Source organism: Aotus nancymaae, unplaced genomic scaffold (assembly GCF_030222135.1).
Source record: "Aotus nancymaae isolate 86718 unplaced genomic scaffold, 86718_ANA_hifiasm-v0.15.2.pri h1tg000033l, whole genome shotgun sequence".
Taxonomy (NCBI): domain Eukaryota; kingdom Metazoa; phylum Chordata; class Mammalia; order Primates; family Aotidae; genus Aotus; species Aotus nancymaae.
In genome coordinates, this window is record NW_026988447.1 from 65658502 (window position 1) to 65671163 (window position 12662).

Below are 12662 nucleotides of genomic sequence, written 5' to 3' on the forward strand. Positions count from 1 at the left end.
TTATTCTATAATCGTTCTGTTATTCTCTAGCAGGCTTTCAAGAAAACAACTGACTCGTTAAGTATCAAAGCATTTATTTTTAAATAAATTATTCTCTCCACTCAGTGAAACTTACCCATATGTCAATGTAAAATATGGCCTTCTTCTTAGAGCAAAGGATGATATCCAAGTTGCATTATAATCTGCCTGTTACTGTTACAGTGGCTGTCATGATCATTTTTATTTCTATACTTGTACCTAATATATGGTTTTTAAAGCATTATCAATAACACAAATAGCTAACAACAAGGGAAAAGTTTTAAAATTATGATGCATGCAGTTAAATATTTTCATAGAATGTTAATTGATTGAAAAATGCTTTTTATAAAAATTTTATTAAAAATAAGTTCATAATTCTAAATACAGGATGATGCTAATTATATATACATACATATCTTTCTATTACTATCTTGTTCTAGGTTTTACACATGTTTATTTCTCTCCCTAAGAATACATCTATATAGTCTAGAAAGTTACACAGTTGGCCCTTATATAACACATGAGTCAGGAGCACTGATCCCCAGTACAGTAAAAAATCCACATGTAACTTTCGACTTCTCCAGAAACTTAAACTACTAATAGCCTCCTGTTGACCAGAAGCCTTACCAATGAATTAAACAATTAACACATATTCTGTATGAGATATATACCATGTACTGTATTCTTTCAATAACATAAACTAGAGAAAAGCTTAAAAAGATTACAAGGAAAAGAAAATATATTTACTATTCATTAAGTGGAAGTGGATCGCCCTAAAGGTCTTCATCCTTGCAGTCTTCAAGTTGAGTGGACTGAGTAAGACAAGGAAGAGGAGGCGCTGCTCCTGTTTGTCTCAGGAGTAGCAGAGGCGGACGAGGTGGAAGAGGTGGAAGGGGAGGCAGGAGAGGCCGGAGAGGCAGGCACACTCAGTGCAAGTTCTATTTAAACAACTCCATGTCTAAGTGGACCCAGCAGTTCTAACCTGTGTTGTTCAAGGCTCAACTATATACCAAATGCTGAAAGTAAACAGTAAAACTTTTATTATGTTTTACACTTTAAAAAAATTTTTAATCTATTAATATAACCAATGAACATTTATTTAGTAAAAAAAAAAAGTGTTGCTTATAACTAACTTAACTATAATAACTTCTGTACATTTGCTAATATGATGGTTGAAAAGAATGAATCTTAAGAAAGATGAGTTGAATCCCAATGGCAATCTATTGCTATGTGAGGATTGCTCAGAACTCTGTCTCTGATGTTCGGCAAAAATAGTTTCCTCTGACTTTTTACCAATTACTTGCTCTCAGTTTTAAACCAATACGATATTATCAAAATCGGATTTGGCAAATGAAGAGCTCATTTTTCTGATGATTGATAATAATATGAAGGCTGGTGGTTTTGAGCTTTAGGTAATAGAAATTTGAAAGCGGCCACTCAGGTTCCAATCAAATTCAGACTTATGACAAAATTCTTATGACCCTGCAAAAATTATGGTTAATAATTTGGAGTAAGAAGACCTGGGCCGGATGCAGTGACTCACTCCTGTAATCCCAGCACTTTAGGAGACTGAGGTGTTGGATCATTTGAGATCAGGAGTTTGAGACCAGCCTGGCCAACATGGTGAAACCCTGTCTCTACTAAAAATACAAAAAATTCACCAGGCATGGTGGCGCATGCCTGTAATCCCAGCTACTTGGGAGGCTGAGACAGGAGGATCACTTGAACCTGGGAGGCAGAGGTTGCAGTGAGCTGAAATCACACCACTCAACTCCAGCCTGGGTGACAGAGAGACTTTGTCTCAGGAAAAAAAAAAGAAGAAGAAGACTTGCATTGAACCTTAAAGCTGACTGGTGTATGTTTCAGGAGCATAAATTGGGACAATGTGATCAAAAGAACACAGATTCCAGCTAGAGAAAGGCACGTTAGGTCCACAATAACTTTTAAGATTGCAAAGGGATCCAGAGGTTAAAACATGTGGAAATTGCTGCTCTAGATAAACTACCTTTATAATAAGCCCACTGCAGCCAGGAGAGAAGCTGTGTATCTGACCCTGACTTTTTTTTCTGATACACCAAAAAGTTGCTTCTGTCAACCAACGATTTGAAAATGTAACCCTTATGTTGGATGATAGTAAGATTCATGAAAATAAATGGCCCTGTGAAATTCATCATTTTATGGATCTAAAGAAGTAGTTTAGATTTAGGAAGGACATTGTAATTTTTATTTATACAGAGTACATTTTTTGAGCTCCCACTAGAGAAATTTCTCTGAAATTTCAGAATCAGAAAATATTGGGTCTCCCCTTGGTAAGTGATTTGTTTTTATAAATACCACAAATCCTACACTTTTTCTCGTTTCTGTCTCTCGGCTTTGTTTTCCATATATTTTGGCATACATTTCCACATGCTGACCTTCTGACTTTTTCTGACTTGGCACTGAAACATTGTCACAATTTCTAGATTTATTTTCCACACACACACATACACACAAATTCTTTGGTGATGAGGTGTACCTGCATATGCAGATGGGTATGTCTGAGGCTTTCATTGGACTTCCAAAGTTTCCCTACTTTGATGATCAATACTCTGAGGACTGATTCATTTAGCCAAAGTCACCTGGCTTGTAAAAATAGCTAGGATTAGAACAGATTGTAGCTTTTCTTAAAACAACCATACTTCCTCTTTCTGTAGCTACTTTCAAAGGAAGCATCAAACAAAGCCCCTTAACTCATTAATATGAGAAAGTAGCCTTCTCCATCATGAAAAGTGGCTCAATGGACTTAAAGTTCTCTAAGTTACCAAAACTTGAAGAATGGGAAATGCCAACATTTTGCGGGTTTTACTATGATTGCAACTATTCGGCATTAGGAAAATCCTAAATTTTGTTTTTATTTTATATTTATATAAATAATGACACAATTCTTTTAAAAGTTCCTTAACAATTTTAATTCTCCAGAAACATAGTTGTTAAAAGTAAATTCCTTTCATGAAATCAGTCCTGTTCTGTAACAATTTATGACGTGCTCTCTGGCAGATTGAAATACAGGGTCTAAGACAAGCTTCAGCAGCTAAAAATGTAAAGGTGGCAATTTATAGCTTTCTTTTATTTAGAATGAATATTTGCTTAAGGAAGATAACATTTCTTTTCCAATTACATTCTTCCTTAACATGTACTAACATACTTACTAAAAAGATTTGTTCCTATACTATAACCTGTTAAGCATATAAATAATTTGTTGTTAACACGTGGGAAAAAGAGAAGGGTGAAATCAAATTAGCAAAGAGAAGGGCAGTGAGCTCACTACAGAAGAAGACCATGTGGTAGCCTTTCTACTACTGCATTAGTAGATGGTCTGATAACTTTCCTACGATGGCAATACATCGAGGTTTTTCCTACAATGGCAGTACATCATGGTTTTTCTTAGGCAACATTCATTGAACAGATAATTTACTTTTAAAAAAATAACGTTTTATTTTTTGATGGAGTTTGGGCCATCTCAAACCTTCACAAGGAATTCATAATTCTTATCACAGAATCCAAATAGCTGAGTTTGAATTCTGTATATGATACAGGATTGGGAGTGGTTTACAAGCCAGAGGCCATGTATTGAGTTTAGCTACCCCCTGATAAATTTGTGTTTGAGGAGTCAGCAAAATATATCAAAGTCTGACACTATTGGGCTATTCTGTAGAAATCTTTCCACTAAGTTTAAAGACCAGCTTCTAGAAGGTCAGTTGGGGTTGACCAGCACACAACATTTTCCGTATTTGCATTACTTTGGCTTTGTCACTTGAATATTGGCATGGAAGCCTGTGCTTTGCGGTTTAAGCATTTTGTTAGTTGCTTATTCCTCAACTTAAGCAGTAATCCTCTTTTGCTGACAGCTCTTTAGTTACTGTAGAAATGACTGTGTTGTCATAAACACAGCTTTAGGACTTCAGGTGGGAGGGGGAGAATCAGAGGGTGTTGAACAAAAAGCTCATGTTTCCACCCAAACACACCCACCTAAGTACTTGCAGAAGGCTCAGGGAAAACAGAAGCAGAATTCTTTTCCCTGTTCCACTTTTCAAAGTTCCTTATGTGGAATCAGATGCTTTTAATACATTTCAAAAGAGTCTTCCATGTAACCTCCAAAAATAAACAAACCACAATTCTGCTCCCCATTTCTCCCTCAATTTAATCATTTGTTCCAATTTTCCTACCTTTGAAATCAGATGATTCAGCTCCTCTTTCTGCCTTGGTAGTTCAGAATAATTCAAATTTCAGAAGCTAATGCTTGATTCTTCTGTTTTCCTTATTTTTATATTGTAATAGTCTTCATCTGTTTTCTATCCCTTAATTTCTTTTCTGATTTGGATCTCTTTTTAAAAATTTTTCATGAGGGCTATTCTCTCTTTTGTCTGTTTTCTCTTTTGTATAATTCTCACTCTCCCTTCATGCGCTGAGGAAATGAACCTTTTCTGCCATGAGTTCACACTCCTTTTTAAATTTTCCTCACCCATGTTCTACTTCCTGCTTTTAAGTTAGTAATAAGATATTATTTGAAGCATGGCTCAGATCTCATATTTTAAAAGAATTTCTCCACCTATACTGGCTTCTAGCAGACTCTACCTCAGCTATGTCCTAACTGCTTCTCTGACAGAACTTTGAGTTGCTTCCTTCCTCTTGTGGCTGGTTTTTATGGTTTTCCAATACAATATTGACAAAAGAGAATGGGCTTTGGGTCCACACCTGTATGGGTTTGAGTCTCAGCTCTGCCACAGCTGCATGATCATGAGCAGATTACTTTGCATCTGGATTTCCTTACCTATAAACTGGCAATAATTTTATAGAAGACTTTAGAAATGATTAAGAGAGTATAGAGCATAGACTGAGAGTCATACTGAGTGCTCAGTGTTATATGCATATTTTTTCAGTCTTCAAAAAATTTGGCATTTTGCTGCTAAAGAGATTACCAGGAGATCAGAGTGGCATGTAGAACAGTTTCCAAGAGAAAAGTCTTACATAGCATGGTCTGTTCTTCGTCTTTTTTTCACCTATCAGACACACATCCATTTGGGCTTTTTTGTATTAAAATTATGAAATATTCAAACATAAAAGTATAACAAAACAATAAATGTCTATGATCATCCGTGCTTAGCTTGAACAAATCTTAGCATGCTGTCATAATCATATCAGATATTAATGGTTCAGAAATAAACTATTTTAGATTTGGTTAAAACCTTTTGTGTCTCTTCTTTAATATCATTTATCTCTCTTCCTTTATGGAGATGTAACCATGCTGAATTTGCTCTTGATCGTTCTTATTCATATATTTTTACTTTTACTATACATGTATATATCTACATAAAACATGACTTTGTTCTGCATTTTTAAACGACATATATGTAATATACTGTATATATTTTACAACTTGCAATTTTTTTTAGCATTTTATTGGATTTATCACATGTGCCATATCATGTTGCTCTGTTTTCTGCATTTCTGTTGCAGCATAGTATGCCATTGTATGAATGTGTTACAGTCATAGTGCAATTGGAAAACTAAGTGGAGTGGATGATTCTAATCTAACCCAAGGACAAAATCTGATCAACCCCAGTGATGAACTCAGCACAGTGGCTTGCTTCAGTGATACCTTGGGATACCAGGAACAGCTCCACCTGTTCTGCGAAGATGAGGGGCAGCTCATCTCTGGCACTGTGAGACGGCATCGCAGCACAAAAGGCACACCACAGCTCTTGTTGAAGACATATGCCAGGGCTACAAGGAAAAACTCCAGAAAGCTGTGACAAAATTGACGCAACTTGAAGAGGAATGTACGGAGCAGAAGGTGTTCACAGCAATGCACATAACTAAATGGAAAATGAGTACGGAGTTTATTTGGGCCAAGTTTGAGGACTGCAACTCAAGAGCATAGATTCAAATTGCCCAGATTATACACTCCCACTGCGTGAGTTTAGACACCAATAATGGAAATTGCAATTTTATATCTCCTCATGAGAAGATACGCATTCAGAGACAAAAATATGGAATTTGACTTTAAGAATCTCCAGAGTTTACTGCATAAGTAGCAGAAGTCTTATCTCTGGAGACAGGAGAAGGAAGAACAGACTCTTGAGTAGACTGAGGGACCATGGGGCCGGTCTGAGGCTGCACTGAAGAGCCACATCCTGGAACTGGAGGAAAAACGTCAGGGCTCAGCCCCAAAATTGCTGCAGAATGTGAATGACACTGTGAGCAGGAGTTGGGCTGTGACGCTGGGAACATCGGAGGTCTTCTCCTTGGAGCTTCACACTATGTGCAGCGTTTCTGAGCTTTACTTTGATGTGAAGAAATGTTAAGGAGCCGTCAAGAGATGGGGTTTTGCCATGTTGCCCAGACTAGTTTCGAACTCTTGGACTCAAGTGTTCTACCTGCCTCAGCCTCCGACAGTGTTGGGATTACAGTCAATGTGACTCTGGATCCAGATACAGCTCATAGTGAACGAATTCTGTCCGAAGATCGGAGACAAGTGACTTGTGGATATCCCCAGGACCATCACGGCGCCCCTTCCAGGAGATTTAGTGCCTTTCCCTGTGTCCTGAGTGGTGAGGGCTTCACCTCTCAGGAAGGCGCTACTTCCAAATGGATGTTGGAGAAGGAACAGGGTGGGATTTAGGAGTTTGTATAGAAACTGTGCAGAGGGGCACTGGCAGGAAGCCAGAGCCTCAATCTGGATCTGGACCCTCAGACTTTGCAACAAGAAAGGCTATGTAGCCCTTATGTCTCCCTTAACTTCCCTTCATCTGTGTGAGTGGATCTTGGTTGTGGGAGAGTTTCTGGACTCTGAGGCTGGAGTTGTATCCTTTTACAACATGAGTTATTGGCTACCACATCTTCACCTTCTCAAAGGCTTCCTTCTCTGACATTCTCTGGCCCTATTTCCAGGTTTATCAATATTCTCCTTTGTTCCTGACTCCTCTAGATGGGTAAGGAAAAGAGCAAATTCTCATTGGTTTAACCAGCACAGAGCATATAATGTAAATCCCATAAGGGACCAAAAAAAAAAAAAAGAAAAAAAAAAAAAGAATACATGCAAAATAGCCTGTATCTGGCTTTTTAGAATATGACTAATAAATGGCTCTTGTGAGCTTTTCGTTAAAGGGTTTAAAGATGAATCTACCTAAGTTCACTGCTTAAAGAAATGTATAAATGTTATTCTCTACATCAATTTTTTGTTTTCTCTCTTGATTTGCAGTAGATTAAGAGTAAATAATGTTATCACTTTCTGTTGTTTCATAGGTTCAACAACCTTGAATATATCTTTATTGGGCAAGTAGTCAGTTGAAAGGAAATGTTTATTGAAATTAAATTTGACTCACACAATAACTCTAGGAGATAAGAGATATTTTCTCTGCTTTCTACGGTATCATATTCAAGGTGGGCAAAGTTAGTTATAAATGCACAAAAGCCTCAGTTTTGTCTCTTAGATTCTAAGAATGTAGATACAGCAGTTGAACGACTGGGAAAATGGTGAAAACACCTTCAGTAGAAGAGTCTGTCTCATTTAGAAACTAAAATTGGATTTAGAGAGATCCTGGGATGTGATTGGTTGTCATTATGTTGAAAGAAATACTTAGCATTTTGCTCTAAGAGTTTTTTTTTTTCCCCTGTACAGATTTGAACCAAACATAAATTACTTTCTTATGGAATTAATGGAGAATGCTTTGAAGATTTTCATCTCTTTAGTGTAAAACATTATTTAACAAGGATTTGGCTTTGATTAATACTCTTTTGAATAGTATAGGGTGTTATTCCAGTTCATTTTTGTTTCTTTTATCAGTCCTGGTATTAAATTAGTAATCACATTGGAAATCTCATTTTCTTGGGGAGGGGTTCCTTGGAAAATGTCAAAGTGAGATTTACCTGTGTATTGTTTAGTTATTCATGTTAAGAGTAGTTTGTAAAGGATTTGTTAAAGTTTTTTCATTTTTCCTAAGTGGTAATAAGATAAATGGTAATCACAATTATGGCAACAATTATAGTGACACAATTAAACTGGTTGACATTTACTTGCTAATTTAAGTCATTTATTGCCTTTTTAAACATATATGTGATAGTTGCTATGTATGGCTATAGAAAGGCTATAATTTTTGCTTGTGGTGATGAACAATTTATGTAGTAACAAAAAAAGTTATCATTTTAGAAATCTTACTGGTCCTTGGACCAGGGAAAGGAATTGTATTTTATGTGAGCACTACCCAAATTATCTTTTCACATTGTGCTTTATAATTAAAATGCCCTTGTTAGTTATTTGTTGAAAGAAAGTGAAAGGAGGAAGGAAGGAAAGGAAGGAAGGAAGAAGGAAAAAGGAAGGAAGGAAAGAAGGAAGGACAAAAGGAGGAAAATATTATCATCTCAAATTTCAAACTGGGTAACAATAATACTAAAATACAATGATTGAAAATGCATGCTGGCTGGGCGCGGTGGCTCATGCCTGTAATCCCAGCATTTTGGGAGGCCGAGGCGAGTGGATCACTTGAGGTCAGGAGTGCGTGACCAGTCTGGCCAACATGGTGAAACCGCATCTTTACTAAAAAATACAAAAATTAATCATGTATGGTGGCACATGCCTGTAATCCCGGCTACTAGGGAGGCTGAGGCAGGAGAATTTCATGAATCAAGGAGGAGGAGGTTGCAGTGGGCTGAGATCACGCCACTGCATTCTGGCCTGGGCAAAAGAGCAAGACTCCACAGCAAAAAAAAAAAAAGAAAAAAGAAAGAGAAAAAAAAATACATGCTTAATTCTTACTGTATGCCAGATATAATGCCAAGGGTTCTACATATATAGAACTACAGTTCCTTGTCCATGATTCTAAAATTCAAGAAAAGTTTGTTTTAAGCTCAATTGGCAGCAAGACCAACATGACCTGAATTCACTTGGGAGCAAAAACTATCCTTAATGGACAGTTTTTAATTTATAATTTATAATCGTTATCTCACTTATAAGCTCTGCAGAAATATTGTGTTTGATTATACAGTGTTACATAATATAGTGATATACTGTATTTTCTCTCTAAAAGAGAAATGACTTCAAACTCACCTGTCTCTGTGAATTTGTAGCTGTGTACTAATTCATTTAGCTTTGGTGAAGACCTTATGAGGTTGGCAGTATTATTATCTCCATTTTACAGAGAAAGAATTGAAACAGGGAGGTTAGGAAAGGAATATTTACTAATAATGACTGTTTTAAAGTCTGCAATTCTCTGGTTAGAAAATATTTATTTAAGAAGGTTTTGATATATCATCAATCTTCAAGACATCTTTCACATTCACCAGAGGGAAACGGGGATTGCCATGACTATTTACATGTTAAAACTTCTGGGATTTATCATAATATTTCTGCTACTATTTCTAGAAAGTTCCAAATGTATTATGATAAAAACTTTGAAATATCTTTTTTTTGGGTGGTTCTTACTGCCAAAGTGTAATAATTCCCTCCCATACGGAGCTCCAAAATGTAGTAACAAGGACCATTTTACTGACATCTGGCTTTATTTTTGCTTGTTACATATTCCAGATCCCACCCATGGTGACTTCATATAATATATGTTACATGTATCTTACTACACTGTGAGAAGATTCAGAAAAATTGCTGTGACAATTAACTAGTGTTTACTTAGTGTATAGTACAACTTAGCATTTACTTAATTCAAGAGTTGTCTTGTTTAATTTAAGGCTACACATCCTGTAATTATTATGGGCTCATTGAAATTTAAGCTTAAATTGCAATGCAGTCCTGTTCTCACATCAGTTTTAAACATCTTTCTACATGTAATGGATACCATATTTAACAGTTTTACCCAGTTTTTTTTCAGATTTTAAAGTTTGTGCTTAAATAAACATAATCCAGTAATTATTTCCAATAAACTCTTATGATTTGTTGCATGATTTGGTGATCTATATGCATCGATATATTTCATAGATAATGGCAAAGCACTCATAACTATGTTGAAGAGAAACTATCAACACAAACTTAATGCTTATAGTATGGTCCTTGTCAAAGTTGTTGCTTTTGGCATTTTTGCTAATCATTAATGCAAAAGGATCCTATTTTTGCCTTCAGAGGAGATCAGTGTAAAGTCAATGCAAAACATTTTACCAACTGTGGGAGCAGAGGGTGGTTTTAAACTACAGCAGGGGAAGAAGTCAGTTCCCTAGATGAAGGGTAACACTGTTTATAATGCATGTTGTTGCTGTTGTGATAAGCCTCTGAGGAATGTGGGGAAGAAGGATGATGCAGTCCAACTCTGATTGCTTTTGGAATGTGGTAATTTGTCCTTGGTTATCGTTGGTATTTAACATGTTTTGATAGAATCGCTTTAGATCTCTCTGAAAACTGCCAATGATCTGAGAAAATCCGATGGCCTACCACAGTTGATTAGCCCACCCTTTCAGTGTAGACTCCTACTTACTTCCTCCCTGCCTGTCTACACTCATTCTGTCAAATTCACATTGCCATACTTTCATGTTCACATACCTTTAAGGAATGTGAGTCTTTATCTTTCTCCTCTCTATCTCTCTGTCATGAGTTCATGATAGAGACAGACAGGTACATGCGTACACACACACACACAGACACACACACACACACACACACACACTCTCTCTCTCTCTCTCTTAGCTTTTCTTCTGAGGCATCCAAAATTCTTCTCTAGTTAGATGACACTTCTTGTATATTTGTGAAGAATCATAGTTCTATAAAAATATTCTAATTAAATTATTTTTCCAAGGGTCTAACTTGAAGAACATAGGCTATAAAGAAACCATTATCTCTGTCTATAAGTGAGGGTTGAAATCTTACAGTATGTGTTAAAACCTATGATGAAACTACAGGTGAATGACAAGCTTCTTGTGGGTAAGAGACTATTAATTTAGAAATATCTTGATTAATCAAGGATGGTCTTTGAGATTTTTTTCAATCAAGAAATCTAGTCAGAATGTAGGAAATACTCTGCATCTGTCTTTTTCAGCTTTGCTTCTAAGGAAAAATGAAGACTATTAATTGTGACCTTACAAAGGACAAGGTGTATTTTCCTAGATAAGTTGTGTGAAGGCCATTGAGACCTTCCCATTAAAGAAGAAAGAGGCATAAACAGAGAGTACTAAGAGAACCATTGATTCTCTTTGAAGCCTCAAAGTAAAGTCAATCTAAAGTTTTGCTTTGTTCACTCAAGTTGAGAGAATGATCAATTTTAGATTGAGCCGAGAATAAAAACATTAAAATACTGGCTGTTGTGTAACTTAACTGGGATAGGAGAGTAGACACAGAATAGTTCCCGGATTTGCCTTAATCCAGTGGTTTCTTAACAATGTGTCAAGGCACCCCGGTGTGCTACAGGAGGGCGGTGGGACATTTTACATTTTCCAGGAAAAGATAGCAACCCTCGATACCTGTTGGTCACAATGAAGCTTGAGATAGTTCACAGTTTCCTCATTGATCATGTTACATTCTTTTGTTGATATCATATCTTTACAAAGCTGAGTATTTGGTATAATTAGTTAATAAATAGAATTATTAGACATTTCTTTTGCTCTAGGAGTGCTGTGAAAAAATTATTAGAACAATAAGAGTACCATAGACAGGAAAGTTAGGAACTTTTGCTTTTACTCTGTTTGCGTGTGTGCAAACACATTATGTTAGTGGTACTTAATATTTACATATTTATTCTAATACATAGTTTTGTAGAAACACTATTGGTAATTTGAGATATTAGACTGTATTTTCCTTGAATCTATAAATTATATTTATAGGAAGCCATTCTGATTAGATTACAGGAATTTAAAGAAGTAATACCATTCACCTGGTGGCAGCTTAGCCAAAGTACATACTACATCTATCGCTTTGGTTGTAGAGTATTTCTCAGCATCATGACTCAGAAGTGAGACCATATCTGCATTCCTCTGATCTTCTCACTCAGTTCTTGAGATTAAAAGAAGCTTAAATTTGCCCATTTGAATAGAATGCTCTGTTTTCAGTTAGCCTCATTGAGGGACTACCCTGTCTTGGAATGTCATATCTTTATTGCATTTATTGCATGTCATATCTGGTAAGATTAATGGGCTAAAAACCAAAAATGAAGAGAGAGCTTAGAGGATGAAATTTAGGGAGATCACAAACCTGTGTTTACATACCGTATCAATTTTGTAATTATTTTCTGAAATTGCTGAGCCTTAGGGCTGGCCAGTGAGTGAACAGTTTCACATTTAGTAATCTAATTAAGGTATTTTGTTTGCTCCCAATTCTGCCAACTATTCTGATTCATTTGGTATGCCTAAAAGGGAGAATTTGTAACCTAAATTTTAGTTCTCTGTGTTACGGCATTTGGACAGTGGCCATGGTTTGCAGGCCTGTCAAAATGATAATAACTTCCATCGCTGGATTAGGAAGATGTTTGGAGCTCGATGTACACCTACCAATTTCACATGGCTCGCTGCCAATGGAATCACCTCTAAGTATCTGCTCAGCTCCTCTTCTATCTGCATAGCCCATTACCCTCTTCTCAGCACCCCCTTTGCTTACTCAATTATGGCTGTCACATGTGATCTGAGCACTGCTGAAAAGCTGTATCCTTTTCTCCATGATGCCTATTAAATCTGTG

General features: G+C 36.4%; 1 pseudogene; it reads left to right on the forward strand.

The window, feature by feature from the left end:
- Window positions 1-5534: 5534 nt before the first annotated feature.
- On the forward strand, window positions 5535-6993 carry LOC105732467 (E3 ubiquitin-protein ligase TRIM38-like; annotated as a pseudogene).
- The last annotated feature ends 5669 nt before the right edge of the window (window positions 6994-12662 follow it).